The sequence below is a fragment of the Pogona vitticeps genome, chromosome 2 (genome assembly GCF_051106095.1).
Source record: "Pogona vitticeps strain Pit_001003342236 chromosome 2, PviZW2.1, whole genome shotgun sequence".
In the NCBI taxonomy this organism is placed as follows: Eukaryota; Metazoa; Chordata; class Lepidosauria; order Squamata; family Agamidae; genus Pogona; species Pogona vitticeps.
Window position 1 is genome coordinate 1,605,742 of NC_135784.1, and position 16,429 is coordinate 1,622,170.

Genomic DNA, 16,429 nt, shown 5'->3' on the forward strand with positions numbered 1-16,429 from the left:
GCTTACCGTTAAGGTCACTCTTACGATGGGCCTGAGTTCACTGCACATAACAAGACACAAAAGCTAGAAACCGCAATATCAAAACACACAGTAGCCTCTCCAGCATCCCGCCATGTGAGGGTTTCCACCCGTGTCGCAGGAGTAACAATCTTCAAAGCTTTGTGTTTTGGTTGTTTTTTTTGTTTTGTTTTGTTTTTTTTGCTACCGGTCCTGCTTGGTCCAACCCTGCATTGAACGGACAGTTCAATGGATTTAAATGGGGAAAACAAAAAAATCACCAAAAATTAACGAAGACTCAGAACAAAGCCAAATTAAGTTTGCACAAGTTTCACAAGGTGCACTACCGATTCCAAGCATTTAAAACAGGTTTCAAACATTTTAAAAAGGAGCGAAAACGGACATCGATAAGTGAAAATCCCCCATAGAGAGCACATCGTTAAACGATGCGGAAAATTCCTCCAAGAAACATCGTTAAGTAAATTCTTCGTTAAACGAAGCAATCGCTAAGCGAGGCACCACCGTAACAATTTAACCATGTATGGCTACAACTTTAAGGGTCTGAACTTTGGTTGCGAAAGGCCTGTTTTTGTTCTGAGCCTTAAGTGGCCTCCGATGTACGGTGATCCAATCTCCAAAATGTCCCGTCCTCAGCTCTTGTATAAACTCAAGCCTGTGGCTTCCTTGAGGGAGTCATTCCTTCTCTTATTTGGTCTTCCTCTTTTCCTGCTGCATTCTACTTTTTCCAGCATTTTTCTCCCCTTTGGTCTTTTCCAGAGAATCCTGCCTTCTCATGAGGTGCCCCAAAGTAAAGAAAGCCCCCGTTTCATCGTTTTTGCCCTCAGAGATAGTCCAGGCTTGACTTGATCTAGGACTCAATTAGTTTAAATTATAACGGTCTTGTATTTAGTAGGGGAACTCAAAATCAAGAGGAGTGGCTGTAATAATATCCCCAGAATGTGAATTCAGGATGAATAAAACAAGAAAGGATAAAATGGGCAGATATTATTTCTGCAAGGTTTAATGAGAGGAGAAAAAAATAACTACATATTTGCTGCATAACGAAGCCTTTTTTTGCAGGGAGATATTTAAAGAATTGGAGATACCTGAAGTTTAAAGGAATCGGCCCCACCTCATCTCACACGAAGAAGGAGGTTCCCCTTAGAAGGGACCTCCCTGATCCCAAAGACCCCCCACCCGTTGCTCCCTAGCGGGTTGAACACCTCGAGGGTGTGTATCCTGGCCACCATAGGCAAGCTCCTGTACCTATGTTTCCACCGGTCACCTTTCCTGGGATAGAAATATTCCTGGTTGCATTTTCTTTTAAGACTAACGCCAACCAGACAAGGTGGGTCGCCCAAACATCAAAAGAGCCAAACTTAGCTGAAGGCTATGGTTTCTGGTAGAGCCACTCCCTCCGTCTTTCCCACACTTGGGTAAAATAGAAAAGATTTATTTAGAATTAAGAAAGTAAACCATCCCCAATTAAAATAAGGGAATTATTTTAATTAAGTAAGGCTTTCTGATTTCTTCACATAGCTAAGTGCTTTCTAAAAAGCAAGCATCCTTCTCTCCCTCCCCCAATTGGCTGACAAGCCAGGAGGGAGGTCATCCTGCATTCTCTTTGCTAGGTCTTACATTTCTTTCATTCATTCATTCATTCATTCATTCATTCATTGCATTTGTAACCCGCCTATCTAGTCGAACGACCACTCTAGGCAACATTCCCTTTTGCTAGGCATCTCCTTAGCCAATCAGATTCGAGGCTTTTGTTTAGTAGCTCCAATCCCAGAATGTTATTTCTTCTTCCGTCCTGCCTCTCCTTCTCTCGGGATTCTATCCGGTAACTCCACAATACCAGCTAAAACGTGTGGTATCATCAGCTCATAGATGGGACGGCCTTGACTAGCTGGCCTTAGACGAAAACCACACCTGTGGAAAGTCCTGAGACCAAAGGACTACATATCCCATCGCATTGTGGAAGGTTTTCTAATTTTGACAGATTTTAATATCGTAATGAATAAAAAGGAAAAGAAATTGAATTATACAAGAATGAAAGAATGATATGATTTTGGGTAAAATATTTAAAACTGATTTAAAAGAGGTTTGGAGAGAATTAAAAGTAGATAAAAAACAGTTAACTTATTACACATTGATTCAGAAAAGTTATTCTCGGATAGGTTATATTTCTATATCTAATGATTTGCTTTCAAGAGTAAGTAACTCTGAAATAAGTAAAATAAAGATAATGGACCAAGCTTGGTAAATATGGAATTTAAGATTATAAATAACGGGCTGCTGAGCTCAGGGTAAGTTAGGTTTTTGGGTGCAGCAGAGAGGTTGGGAGTTCGATTCCCACCATGTGCCTCCTGGGAGGACAGCCCGCCTGGGTGGCTTTGGGCCAGCTGCAGGGCAGTTTGAGGGCACCCGAGGCAGAAGGGAAGGGTGAACCTCTTCTGCGTACAGTGGGGGTCTCGACTTACGAATTTAATCCGTATTGGAAGGCAGTTCCAATTTTAAATCATGTTTTAAAGCATGTTGTGCTGATTTTTTCAGCACAAAGACACACAGGCAGGAATCTGGAACTCACACCTCAGCCTTTTTAGGTGCTGAGCAAGCCTCTGGAAGCCTCTTCAGAGCCAGCCGATCAGCTGTTAGGTGGGGAGAGGGAGGCGGGGGGGGGAAGCACAAAATGGCTGCCAGGCTCCCTTCTGGTGTGGGCTTTTAGCTGTTTCCTGCTCTTTTTCCTGCAGTTCTGGGGCTCCCAAGGCCTGGTAAGTGACTTTCTTTTATTTATTTTTAAGTTTCTGACCCCTTTTTCCCCTCCAGAAGCCTCTAAGGGGAGGGAGAGGGCACTTTTTTCCTGTTCGTAACTCGAGGGAAGTTCATATGTAGAGTCCTTATTTCCGTATCAGGCAGGTTTGTAAGTTGAATTGTTCACAAGTAGGGTCGTTCGTAAGTCGAGACCCCACTGTACTCTCTCCCTGGAAAACCCTAAAAAAAGGTCACCATAAGCCAAAATTGATTTGATGGCACAAGATTATTAATTATATAAAGGAGTGAAAAGGTGGAGATTAGACCCAAGTATTTTACAACACAAAAATATAATAAAATTAATAAAGACATTTTGGAAATATGGAAAATTGATTATAGGGAGGGCAGTAATAAGAGTGATATGAAATAGTATGTAAGAGGAGGATTATGTGTAATCATCTGGGGTCCCAAACCTTTTTAACCCTGCGGAATGGTTGGGGAAGATGGGGAACTCCCCGCACTCCTTCGCATGCACGAAGGAGCACAGTGGAGCGGGAGGGTGCTCATGTGGATGGGCGAGCCCTTGTGCGCATGCACAAAGGGTGGTGTGGCGCTTTTGCGGGCATGTTCGTGTGCATGCGTGAGTGATGGGGTGGTGCTTGGGGGCACTCGTATGCATTTGCAAAGGGGTGGCATGCACAATGGGGCTGTGCAGGGGGGAGTGTGTGCAGGGGGTGGGGTGGGAGGTCTGTCTCCACTGCCCGGTCTGGCCCAGGTCACCGACCAGCCACCAGGCCACGGACCAGGGGTTGGGGACCACTGTGTTAAAGAATAATACATTAAAAAAACAGAAGGCTAAACATGGACTATTTGGGTGAAATACAAAAGATGGAAGGATACACATAAATGAAAAGAATATAAAAATATTATTAGAAATGCAAATTAAGAAAAAGATCTTCACAATACTGAAATGAGGGGGGAAAATAGGAAATTCATATATTTGGACAGAGAGTACAGTGGGGTCTTGACTTGAGAACTTAATCCGTATTGGAAGGCGGTTCTCAAGTCAAAAAGTTCTCAGCTCAAATCTGCATTTCCCATAGGAATGCATTGAAAACCATTTGATCCGCATCTGCTCTTTTCCGTCCATAGAAACTAATGGGAAGCTGCTATTCTGCCTTCGACCACTAGAGGGGGATATTTTGTTTCTTTTTTTCTTAGGTCAAGAAAGGTTCAGGGAAGGCAGGGAAAATACAGTCCAGGCAGTACCAGGCAGTCCGAAGACTCCCAATCCACTCTCTAAAGGCTGGGAGGAGTGAGGAAGCAGACAGGCACCCTTTTCACTGGCCAACAGTTAACTGAAAGTTCACATTTTGCACTTTCCCTGCATCCCACGTGGTTTTTTTTTCAGTTCTTAACTCAAATCTAAGTATGTAAGTCAAGTCAATATTTTCCTATGAGAGTGGTTCTTAAGTCAAAATGTTCTTAACTCGAGCCGTTCTTAAGTCAAGACCCCACTGTAATTTGAATTTAACAATAAAAATTCAAAACTGCTGGCCAAAGTCAGAAAAAGGCTAAGAATTTAATAGGTCTAGTTAGGGATCAAAATGGTAAAAAATGCAATCATGTAACATGAACATCAGGAGTTTCGTTTTAAGCTATCATTTGCAGGAGAGACAATTGATGGGACAGTGGATCACAAGCGAAAAGACAGAAAAGCACTTTGATAAATAAAAAAATTGGGAAGACTCCAGGGATCGATAGATTGGGACCAGAATATTACAGATTTCTTTTTAAAGATGTTGAAGCCAAAACTGAAGTTTCTATTTAATAATATAATGGAAATGGGGAGGGTGGGATTTCATCATCCTGGAAGTATTCATTAATAGGAGTAATCTCAAAACCTAATAAAGGGTTAACAGATTAAGGTGACAATTGTTGGGACAGCTACCAGCCTATCACACCTTTCAGAGGTTGTAGTGGGAGGGACTTTGGGTGGATGTCAATCACTGAGAGTAACCAATTGTTTCCCTCTGTACCTCAGATCCTATTTACCCGCTTTTTACCTCAGTCAGGGTCTGTCAGGCTTCAGTGTCTGTGAGAGTTTCTGTTTCCCCCCAGTTAGGATATACCATGATGATTTTTGTAGGGAAAGGGAAATTATTTTTATTCTTTCTAAATTAGAGTCTCTTGACTATTTCTGTTGAGACTGCATGCCAGTTTAAGTAATGTAAGGCAAATGGTTACTGAATCGTACTCAGAGGGTGATTACTAATGACTTTCCTAAGAGTCTTTAATCATCACCCTCTGATATAAGCAGTGCACATTATTTAGGTATATATATATCTCCCAAAATTTGCAATGTTGAAAATAATGTTTTGATAAATTAAAATAAGAAATTAAAGGTAAATTGAATGATTGTAGGAAAATTGGACTATCATGGTTTGGTAGAATACCAGAATGTAAAATGATGATTTTACTTAAAATTAATTTTTGCTTTATGATGTTAATTGAAAGACTGGAAAAATATGATGAATAAGTTTTGTAATGGTGATTGAAAAGCACGGATTAATTTTTTTTAAATGGTTAATTACATGAAATTAAATTAATTTAGCATTTTTAAAAAATGCAAAAATTAGGAGGATTGGACTTCCTGATATAAAGTGTTATTCTGTAGCCAGTCAAATGTGATATATGGGGGATATATGTGGTGGGAATGTAAAAATATAATGAAATTTTGGTGGGTTATATTTAAAGAAATTAATTAAACATTAAAATGGAATGGGAAGTCCTAGAATAACAATGGAACTGGATGACAAATTTAGTATCAGTAGCAAAATTATTTATATCAAAAAATTGAAATTGGTGCCTCGACTTAGGAACGTCTTGACTTGCGACCAATTTGAGTTACGACCAGCTCCGGTCACAAAATTTTGCTTTGACTTGCAGACGAAGCTTTGAAATACGACTGGGGAATTTGAACTGCTTTCCCTCCTTTTGTCCTTCCATTAACCGTTGGTCAGCGAAGAGGCTGCTTCTCTATAGCTCCTTCACTGTTAGGTTCTTTTTTGAAATAGAGAGACTGCCTGTTCCGGGTGAGTATTGTGCAGGGTTTGGGTTGGGTGTGTGTGTTATGTTTCTGTGCTCTGATGGGTCTTGCAGTGTGTAGTGTAGTCCCTGCTTGAATGGGTCTTTTTATTTATTTATTTTGTGGCTCCTAGGGTTTGTGTACTGTGTGGTGTGCTGAATAGTACTCATGGCTCCAAAGAAAGAGCAGAGCAAAGGGAAGAAGAGGACCATCTTAATTGAAGTGAAGAAGGACATCATCAAAAAGCATGAACATGGCCTGCGTGTGACTCAACTGGCCTCTCAATACAAGATGGCAAAGTCAACCATCTCTGCCATATTGCAGAAGAAAGATATCTTGAAAGACATTGATGTGGCAAAAGGAGTCACAATCCTGACAAAGAACAGGTCACCCCTGATGGAAGAGGTGGAAAAACTTTTACTGGTGTGGATCAACGAGAAACAACTGGAAGGGGAAAGCATCAGTGAAGCCAAGATTCGTGAGAAAGCCAAGAAGCTGCACAGTGATTTAATGGAAAGAAACCCCTCCGGAAGTGCAGCGCAAGAAGAATTCAAAGCCAGCAAGGGGTGGTTTCAAAACTTCCAAAGGAGAAGTGGCATGATGAGACATGGGGTGATGAGACATGGGGAGGCCTCAAGTTCTGACCCTGCCGCTGCAGAAGCCTTCGGATTGGACTTTGTCAAATTCATCAATGAAGAAGACTACCTCCCCCAGCAAACCTTCAACTTTGATGAGGCAGGGCTCTTCTGGAACAAGCTGCACAGCGATTTAATGGAAAGAAACGCCTCCGGAAGTGCACTGCAAGAAGAATTCAAAGCCAGTGGGGAGTGTTTTCAAAACTTCCAAAAGAGAAGTGGCATCCACCGCGTGATAAGACATGGGGAGGCTGCAAGTTGTGACCCTGCCGCTGCAGAAGCCTTCAAGTTGGACTTTGTCAAATTCCTCAAGGAAGAGGAATACCTCCCCCAGCAAGTCTTCAATTGTGATGAGACAGGGCTCTTCTGGAAGAAGATGCCCAGGAGAACCTACATCACTCAAGAGGAACAGAAAATGCCAGGCCACAAACCCATGAAGGACAGATTGACCCTTTTGCTGTGTGCCAACGCCACTGGCGATCTGAAGATCAAGCCTCTGCTGGTGTACCACTCCGAGACTCCTCGCCTGTTCCACCGAGAGAACGTTAACAAGGCCACACTGCCTGTCATGTGGAGAGCCAACGTAAGAGCTCGGGTGACAAGGCAGCTGTTTCTGGAATGGCTCTATGCAGTGTTTGCACCCACTGTCAAGAAATATCTTTCCGACAACCAGCTTCCTGAAAGGTGCCTTCTGCTGATGGACAACACCCCGGCACACCCTCCATCCTTGGTGGAGGACATCGACGAGGATTTCATCAGGGTCAAGTTCCTCCCTCCCAAAACAACACTTCTTCTGCAGCCCATGGACCAGCAAGTGATCAGCAACTTCAAGAAGCTCTACACGAAGGCGCTCTTCACTAGGTGTTTCAATATCACCGAGGAGACGTCCTTGACCCTGAAAGAGTTCTGGAAGACACATTTCAATGTCCTCCACAGCATCCGATTTATTGACAAGGCCTGGCAAGAGGTCACAACTCGGACCTTGAACTCAGCCTGGAGGAAACTGTGGCCAGAATGTGCCACAAACAATGGCACTGAGGTGATGGATGCACAGGTGGTGAGGGACATCGTCTCCATGGGTGAAGGCATGGGTCTGGATGTCAGTGAGGAGAATGTAGAGGAGCTGATTGAAGACCACAATGAGGAGTTGACCACAGAAGAACTTGCGGAACTAAAAACTGAGCTGCAGAAGGCTTTTGTGGAGGAGCTTTCCATTGAGGAAGAGGGAGTGCAGGTTAGCAGTGAGGAGATCAAATCCATCTGCAAGAAATGGAACGAGTGCCAGGACTTCTTTGAGAGGCACCACCCAAACAGGACTGTGGCAGGCAGAGTTTTGGACATGATGAACGACAAGGTGGTGAGCCATTTCAGAAAGATTCTGCAGCACAGGACGAAGCAGGTGACATTGGACAGATTTTTCACCAGAAAGGAGCCTGCAGCCAAGAGACGGAGACAGGGAACCCCTGGAGATGATGACCCAGAGGAGGTGACCTCTACCTCGTAGTGATGACCATCTCACCTCCCAGTGAGGTGCTTTGTTTAAGAGGTGTTTTGTTTAAAAGGTGTTTTGTTTAAAATGTATTTTCAACCCATTGTCTTCTCTCTCTCTCTATCCTCTCTCTTTTTGTCCCTAAAAGCACAAACCTTTGTTTGAGGGGAGTCTGTATACCCCAGTGATGACCTTCTTTCTTTCCTCCTTTCCCCATTGTTCCCTCCCTCCCTCCTTTCCTGTCCTTTTTTTAACCTTAGAGATCATCTTAGGTTTAAAAATAAGTCTCCCCCTACTGGATGGATTAACCACGTTTGCATTAGTTCGTATTGGAACTAATGCTTTGAGATACAACCAGCGCCTTGAGACACGACCAAAGAATGGCTGGAACGGATTAATTTTGTTTCAGTGTATTCCTGTAAAAAATGGTGCTTTGAGTTACCACCAACTTGAGTTATGACCATCATCCGAGAATGACTTAAGTTCGCAACTCAAGGCACCACTGTAAAGCAAAGATTTCAGTTAAATGACTTGGTGTAACAATGTATGGAGTATTGCTATTAATTGTGGTATATTTGGGGAGTTTTCATTTATTATATGCTGATGTCATTGGTAAATTGCAAAATCCATTGTTTTGGAGGTGGGAAGAGTGCAAAGTTAGCCACTTGTAAGTGACATGATGTTTGTGGCTGGCTCCTCCAAGCTCAGAGAGCTGAAATAGGGAAGGAAATCATGAGGTTGTTGTTGGTAGTGGTATGTCTGGACTTTACAATGTCTTTCATTCTTACATTAAAAATTATTCTGTCCTTGCATGGAGAAAGGAACTGTGGGTGGGTGGGAAATTCTGTCTCTTTTATCTAATGTTCCAGGTTTCTGTGTGTGAATCTTTTTCATTTCTTGAATTTTCTTTTTTGGTAATTGATCATAGTGGGAGTCCGTCACCTTCAACCTCAAAGTGGCACACGGGTCGATCATCCCCCCAGCTACTTTAAAAGCCATGGCAGCTTTTTCAAACCTGGCTAGTCATGCGCTTCCACCTTTGTTCTGATCCAATTGTGGGGGTTGGGTGGGGGTGATCATTTACTATCCTTGCAGTGAATCTTGGCCAAAATAGTCAGGGTTCTCCCAAAGAGATCTCCTTCGTAAGAAGATCCTTCCTTGATCTTCGTAATGCCACAGAGGACTCCCGGTCTTGTGGAAAGGGAGACATGGAAGCCTGAACCCATCACTTAGTTTGATGCTAGGAAGCTGAGCAGAGGTGAAGCCTTTCAGGAGTTGTGAGTGATCACAAAACAAAAGAAGGCTACTTGCCTTAGAGAAAGTACAAAGGAGTCGACAATGGATGTCCCAGCCAGCAGAGCCAACTGGCAATGCCCTGAGAGCTCTTTTATTTACTTAGCATGATTTACATAGTATGTTGTGGGAGAGAGAGGATACTAGTTGCCTAATCGTAACCAGGATTGGCTGAAATAACCCTTTGATCTTATGCTCTGCCTCTAAGCGAAAGGGCAGAATAAGGGGTTACCCCACCTGCTGGCAGCCACCGCTTCCTGCCAGGAGTGTATGCACATCTCTGGAACAGAATGCAGCTACAACCTTTAAGCATAAGTTTCCCACAAGAGTGGTCAAACACATGAGAAGGATCATATGCTTGTGACTTTGTAAGAGCTAAGCCAGAGCTACTAAAAATGAGATCTTTTGGAGGTCACTAATTCAGAAGCTCACCATCCGTCAGGCACAAACTTGTATGGGTAGCAGCAGGTTCTTTTGGATCCAAGATGGAATAAGCACAGATGTGGGGAAAGAATATCAAACTTTATTGAAGAGAAGTAGGAGGGAAAACATAGTAGAAAAGGAACCCAGAAGGAAAGATCTTGAGCAGCAATACAGTGGAAGGTGAGAAGAATGATTGTAACACAACAAAGGACAAGATAATAATACATATTTGGAGTCACTGTTTGTTAAAAATAATAGTGATAATTATCAAATATTAGACAAAAATAATGACACAAAGCATCTCTGTAGATCATCCCTCTTTTCTGGGTGTAAGTCTCGGGGAAGCCAGATAATTTACTACAGTATACCTTTAAAAATACCTTCTCGAAGGACTTCCAGTTCTACTTTGGAGTAGAAGGACAAGGTGTACAAAACTTCTGCATACATTTATGTGGTTTTTTAATTTTAAAAGCTTAAAACTGAAATAAGAACTTTACGTGCCCCTCAATCCACAAATTCTCTCTCTCTGTTCTGGTATAGTGTGTAGGATAGTTGAGTATTTTTTTTTAGCTGTGGGATCAGCTTTTTGTCCTTTTCAGGAGATTGGGTGATTATGGTGATATTGTTGCAAAGGCAACATTATATTAGACTACAACAACCATCGGATCCCGGCTGTGACAGCCTTCAAGGATACGACTTATTAGTTTGTATGACTTCAAATCCCCAGGGCCAAATAAACTGGATCTAGAAGAACTGAAGGAACTGGCTAAAGAATTCTGAGAATCACTCTCTTTTTTCTTTAATTAATGGAGGGCAAAAGCAGGACCTATAGACCAATCAGTCTGTAAGCACCTTGAAGACACTGCAGTGAAGTAAGCACAGACTTTTCAGGAACAATCTTTCCAAACTAAACTTCCATCATTTTTTAATTCAGTAATCTGCCTGGTAGATGGTTGGAAAGCTATGGATGCAATATGTCTTGACTTCAGTAGATAAAGTGTCCCTTTGAGTTGAGCCTCATGGCAGAGTGGTTAAACTCCTGTCCTGCAGCCAAAACTGTGCTCACGACCTCAAGGTTGTGAGCCGGCTCAAGGTTGACTCAGCCTTCTGTCCTTCCGAGGTTAGTAAAATGTCCCTCTCTCATGACAAAAACAAAGCAAATACCGTATTTTCCCATGTATGTGACCCCCAGTGTATAAAATGATCCCCTAGTTTGGACCCTTGCTGGAGGTGGAGGAGCAGTTAATGGGCAACTGCTCATCCACCTCCGTCACTCCTAACTCCGCGGCCTGCCGGATCACCTCCTCTAGGGTGACTCCTTTCCCTCCGCCACTGGAGGGGACAAGATGGACGTGAGCTGGAGGTGGTGATCGAGCGGGGGAGGCAGCAGCAAGAGGCGCCCAAGCACATGTGACTGCTCCTTTGCCTCCGTCTCCTGTGTATAAAACAATTCTCAATTTTTCTGCTAATTATTTTAGGGGAAAGTGTCATTATATACACTGAAAAATATGGTACCTTGACTTGTTTCCCAATGAGATACCCTTATGTACAGCACTCCTGCTTTTTCTCTTTTTTCTCCATCAGGCAACAGATAAGAACCAAAGTTCTGTGGAGCCAGCTATTTTGCCACTTAAAAGTAGCAAGCCCAAAGCAGGAATAGAGAGAGAGAGAAGAAAAAATAACCCCAAAGGAAGGAAAAAGGAAAAGAACAGAAGTCAGGGAGGTCAGGCAAGAACAGAACAAAATATATCTCTAGCTTCTCAGGGATATCATGTATGTCAGCACCTATCTGTTTGAAAAAACACGAGGAAAAAACACGGAAAAGGTGCTCCATTAGCAGAACTAAATTCAAATATATCACAGATATGAACAAACATAGCAGAATCTAGTCACAGGCAATATCAAATCAATGTATGGAACTTTGAAAGGGCATCATTCTGAACAGTAATTGTATTTCACATGAAATACCCCTGAGAGGGGATAAACTATACGAGTGCATGGAATGCAAAAAGAGATTCAACCGAAGTGATAACCTCAGTAAACATCAAAGTACACACACAGGGAAAAAACGGTACACATGTACGGAATGTGGACAGAGTTTCAGCTGAAGCGTTTGCGACAAACACGGGTTCGAAAACACACGTGTAAGCTTGGACAGAGAGCAATCAGGAGTTTGCACATGCTAAAATGGGCTGAAAGAGTCCAATTCAGCCAGCCATGCTACAACACTCCTTCTCACAGGTCTGCCCACATAAGAACACCCTGGTACTCTCAGATATTATTGTGAAAAGGTCAAGTGGGCTTTGTAGTCCTTAGACTTAACTTGCACCACTGACAGGACTCTAAGTAAGCTAGGCCGAGGCAGCACTCTCAGATGACCCTATGGCAAGTGTACTGTTCAGGAAACCAAATGAGTTTTATAATCTTTATTTTATTAAAGAAAAAGCATGTTACTAAATATTCAAAGCCAAATTAAACCAAAACAAATAAACTAGCATTGTGCTGTTTAGTTACACAGATGTAGTGAGGCAAAGAAAACATGAAAAATATAAAAGAGTTCAAAAACCTTATTAAAAATACAAAAAGCCATTGAAAAGAATCAAAACAGTTCCAATCCAGGAAATCATTAGTAAAATAAAATAATCCAAGTAGGTTATGAAAAGGCTATAGTCCTCAGTGATCCTATAGAATAAAAATCCCTAAACAAAAGTAAAAATCCATTATATGTCCCATAGTCCTTAGAAAAGAAAAATCCAGTAAATATACCATAGTCCTTACTAAATTACAAGAGCATAGTCCATATGGAGTATTCCAAGAAAAGAAGTCCATAAAGAATATTCCATAGGTAACAGTCCATAGAAAATAGTCCATGTACAGTCCTTAGGAAAATCCCATAAGTCCAAAAGTAATCCAGCAAATCATAGAAACCAGTCCATGTAGGTAGGCCACCAAACTCTCTCTCAAGACATCAGGGTAAGTCCCATATGGCTGAAATGTAGGTCACAAATCACTGAAAGGTCGGTCTGGGAAAGACAAAGTCCATAGGTAAAAAGTTCCTTTTTCAAGAGTAACTGGCAAGGGCCTAATGCACCTTCCCACGATGTCATCCAATCAGAGTTCGTTACTAGGCAAACAGTCCTGTTACATCACATGAATTCTTTCTCATACACAGCAGATGTTATTTGGGTTTACGGTGGTTTCTCAAAGAGTCACAACAATTCCCATCTATCTAATCACACAGTCCTTCTCAGGCCTTCAGAATAACATTCTCTCTGCTCGCCTAGAAAACAACTTGTCAGCATAGCACAGATACTTTATACAAAGAAACAAGATGGAACCTCTCTGGCTCACTTCATAATTACAAAACCCATATGCCTTAAAAGATTTTTAACTTAAAAACCCATCTCATCACAGCGTTATCCTCAGTGAACATCAAAGAACTCACACTGGGGAGAAACCATATCAATGTCTGGAATGTGGAAAGAGCTTCAGTCATAGTCGTAACCTTATTTTACATCACAGAACTCACACTGGGGAGAAACCATATAAATGCATGGAATGTGGGAAGACCTTCAGTGAGAACAGTAAGCTTGCTTTGCATCTAAGAACTCACACAGGGGAGAAACCCTATAAATGCATGGAATGTGGAAAGAGCTTCAGTCATAGCAGTCACCTGAGTTCACATCAAAAAACTCACACTGGGGAGAAGCCACATCAATGCACGGTATGTGGAAAGAGCTTCAGCCAAACCAGTCACCTCAATTCACATCAAAGATCGCACACAGGTGAAAAACCATATAAATGCATGGAATGTGGAAAGCGCTTCAGCCGAAGTGATAACCTGAGTAAACATCAAAGGTCACACAGAGGTGAAAAACCGTACTCATGTACGGAATGTGGAAAGAGCTTTAGTTGAAGTGATAACCTGAGTAAACATCAAAGAACTCACACAGGGAAAAAACCATACTCATGTACGGAATGTGGAAAGAGCTTCAATGACAGCGGTAATCTCAGTAAACATGAAAGAACTCACACAGGGGAGAAACCATTTAAATGCATGGAATGTGGAAGGAGCTACAGTGACAGTGGTCACCTTATTTTACATCACAGAACTCACACAGGGGAGAAATCATATACATGCATGCAATGTGGAAAGAGTTTCAGTCATAGCAGTCACCTGAGTTCACATCAAAGAACTCACACTGGGGAAAAGCCCTATAAATGCATTAAATGTGGAAAGACCTGCAGTAAGAGCAGTACCCTTACTTTACATCTAAGAACTCACACTGGGGAAAAACCCTATAAATGCATGGAATGTGGAAAGTGCTTCAGTAAAAGCAGTAGTCTTCGTTCACATCAGAGAACTCACACTGGGGAGAAACCACATAAGTGCATAGAATGTGGAAAGAGCTTTATATGCAGTGGTAACCTCAATAAACATCAAAGAACTCACACAGGAGAAACCCTATGAATGTATGGAATCTAGGAAGAGCTTCACTGAGAGTAGTAAGCATAGTTTATATCAAAGAACTCACACTGGGGAGAAACCATATAAATGTGGGAAGAGCTTCAAGCAAAGAGGTCACCTCAATAAACAAAAGAACTTACATGGGCATGGAATGTTTGAAGAATTTCGCCAAGAGGTGTGGTCTTCATGGCTGTATCCCTTCATGTTGAATCACATGGATACACCCAGGGGTGAAATCCCACAACTAAATGACATGCGGAAAACTAGATGGGCTAAGTTAAATCGCAAAATTGAATTGACGGAATGAATTTTGGGGGTTAAAAATAAAATATGTTTTAAGATCTATCTTAGTCATTTAAAAATATATAGTTTTACCAGAATATTTTCAGAGGGGTTATGCAGAAGGAGTTGGCCTGCCTCACTCAACAACTGCAATTGTGGAATTAGATTGCTCATGAAACCACCCATGAAACCTCACAACTGAACGTGTGACTTTGCCCATGGAACTGGTCCACTCAGTCCAACATATAGAAGAAAAAGAACCTGCCATTTTATTAGTCTTTCTGAGCATCTGGGCCTTGTTTTCTGAATAAGAGATGCAAATCATTCAACCCCATTAATGTCCAGCATCCCCCCCTTCATTTTTCTCTCTCATTTATCTTTTCCACCGTCCAGGCGATGGAGGCCTGCAAACAGCCATGGAGATTCTTCCAGCCTGCTGTCATTTATCCAGGCAGCAGTCCCTTTTGCTTTTGCACAAGGTGGGGTAGTCAGGAGTCACTACAATGGATGGCCATAAGGGGCTCAAAGGGGCTGATAGCCAATTTGACCCTGGGGGTAAAATCCTGATTCTCAAAAAGGCCTGGGGAGCAGATCCACATTTTCCATAGATGTGAATTCAGTGTCTGGTTCACCTTGGCCTGACAACTGGGGATGATAGGCCACATGATACTTCCAATCTATATCCAGGAAGGTGGAAACCTCCTGAACTATTTTGGCAACAAAATGGGTTCCGTCATCTGAGCCAAACCCCTCCCAGGGATTCCCGTGCCTTCAAATTATCCCCTTTATCAGCAGTTTCACCACCTCCTTGGCCTGACCATTTTGGGTGGGGAAGGCCTCTGGCCACCCTGTCAAAGGGAGTACAAAGACCGAACAATATGGGGTTCAATTCTGTAATATGTACATGCCATCATGATCCCAGCAACCTGCCCTTTGGCTGTGTGCCCAGAGGGCCTTTCCGGGGACCTGCATTTGTATTACTGCAGCAACATACCTCACAGGCTGATGACACATCTTCAGCCAATAAACTTAATCCTTGTCCGGTTGCCCAGGGGTGAATAGAACCTAGCAAAATATTAGGACCTGCATGTGTGCACAGAAAGTGTCTCACTAATGATCCTGGTAACATAAGCCAGCCATCAGCTGAATAAAACCAATCCCTGTCTCCATGTTTCTTTTTTCTGTAAAATTTTACCCTTTTTTGTATACCCTAGGGGGGTCAGAAATGGCATGGCCAGGACTGGGACCACAGCCAAAGCTTCATCCAGTATGGGGGCATTTTCAGCAGTGCTCCTTGCTGTTTCATCAACTAATCCTGGGATCTTCTTTTCATCTCCTTTTACATGCATCACCACAACTGACAGAAACAAAGGAGATAGAAGGAATACAAAAGCTTACTGTTGAATGGACTGGGGGGGCAAACAGTGGGAATAGAGCGGAAGAAGAAGGTGGAGATAGAGCCAGGGACAGCAGATATAAAGAGGGAAAAGCAGTTACTGCCAACTTGGGAGTGGGTCTGTATGGAGGATCCCTGGACCCGAGCATGGGAGAGGTTGAGAGGGCCTAAGAAGGAGACAGACTAGAACAAGAAGGGAGATCCCGCCACATTCATCTTATTGGGAAGAAGCAGAAGTTAGAGAGTGGAGGAGAAAGCTGAGAGAAGAAAAGGAGAGAGTAGAGACAGAAAGGCAGGAGATGCCAGAGGGTGAACAAAATGAGGAAGAAGGGGTACCAGGAGGACCCTAGAAAACCCTCTCAACCATCAGATGTCACGTGTGGGTGGATGGACAGGATGACAAGACCGTTCCCTGCTGGAAGGTGAAGTGGGACAGACGGTGAACCCAAACTTATCAGTAGATTGGCCGGGTCTGTGGCTGTGGTGAAAGGAACCCCTTCCTGGACAAAGAAGGAAAGCCCCTTCCTGATCCGTTGTCAGAAGGAGAAAAATGGAACCACTTCATTGACACTGGTAATTTGTTGAGTACCCCAATAAATATCAC

At 42.7% G+C, this 16,429-nt stretch overlaps 1 pseudogene across 1 annotated transcript; it reads left to right on the top strand.

Annotated features, from left to right (window-relative positions):
- Nucleotides 1-11,676: 11,676 nt before the first annotated feature.
- Nucleotides 11,677-14,492, top strand: LOC144587073 (uncharacterized; annotated as a pseudogene). Its single transcript, XR_013542239.1, has 2 exons — nucleotides 11,677-11,750; nucleotides 13,094-14,492. The product of XR_013542239.1 is annotated as an uncharacterized LOC144587073 (transcript).
- Nucleotides 14,493-16,429: the final 1,937 nt, after the last annotated feature.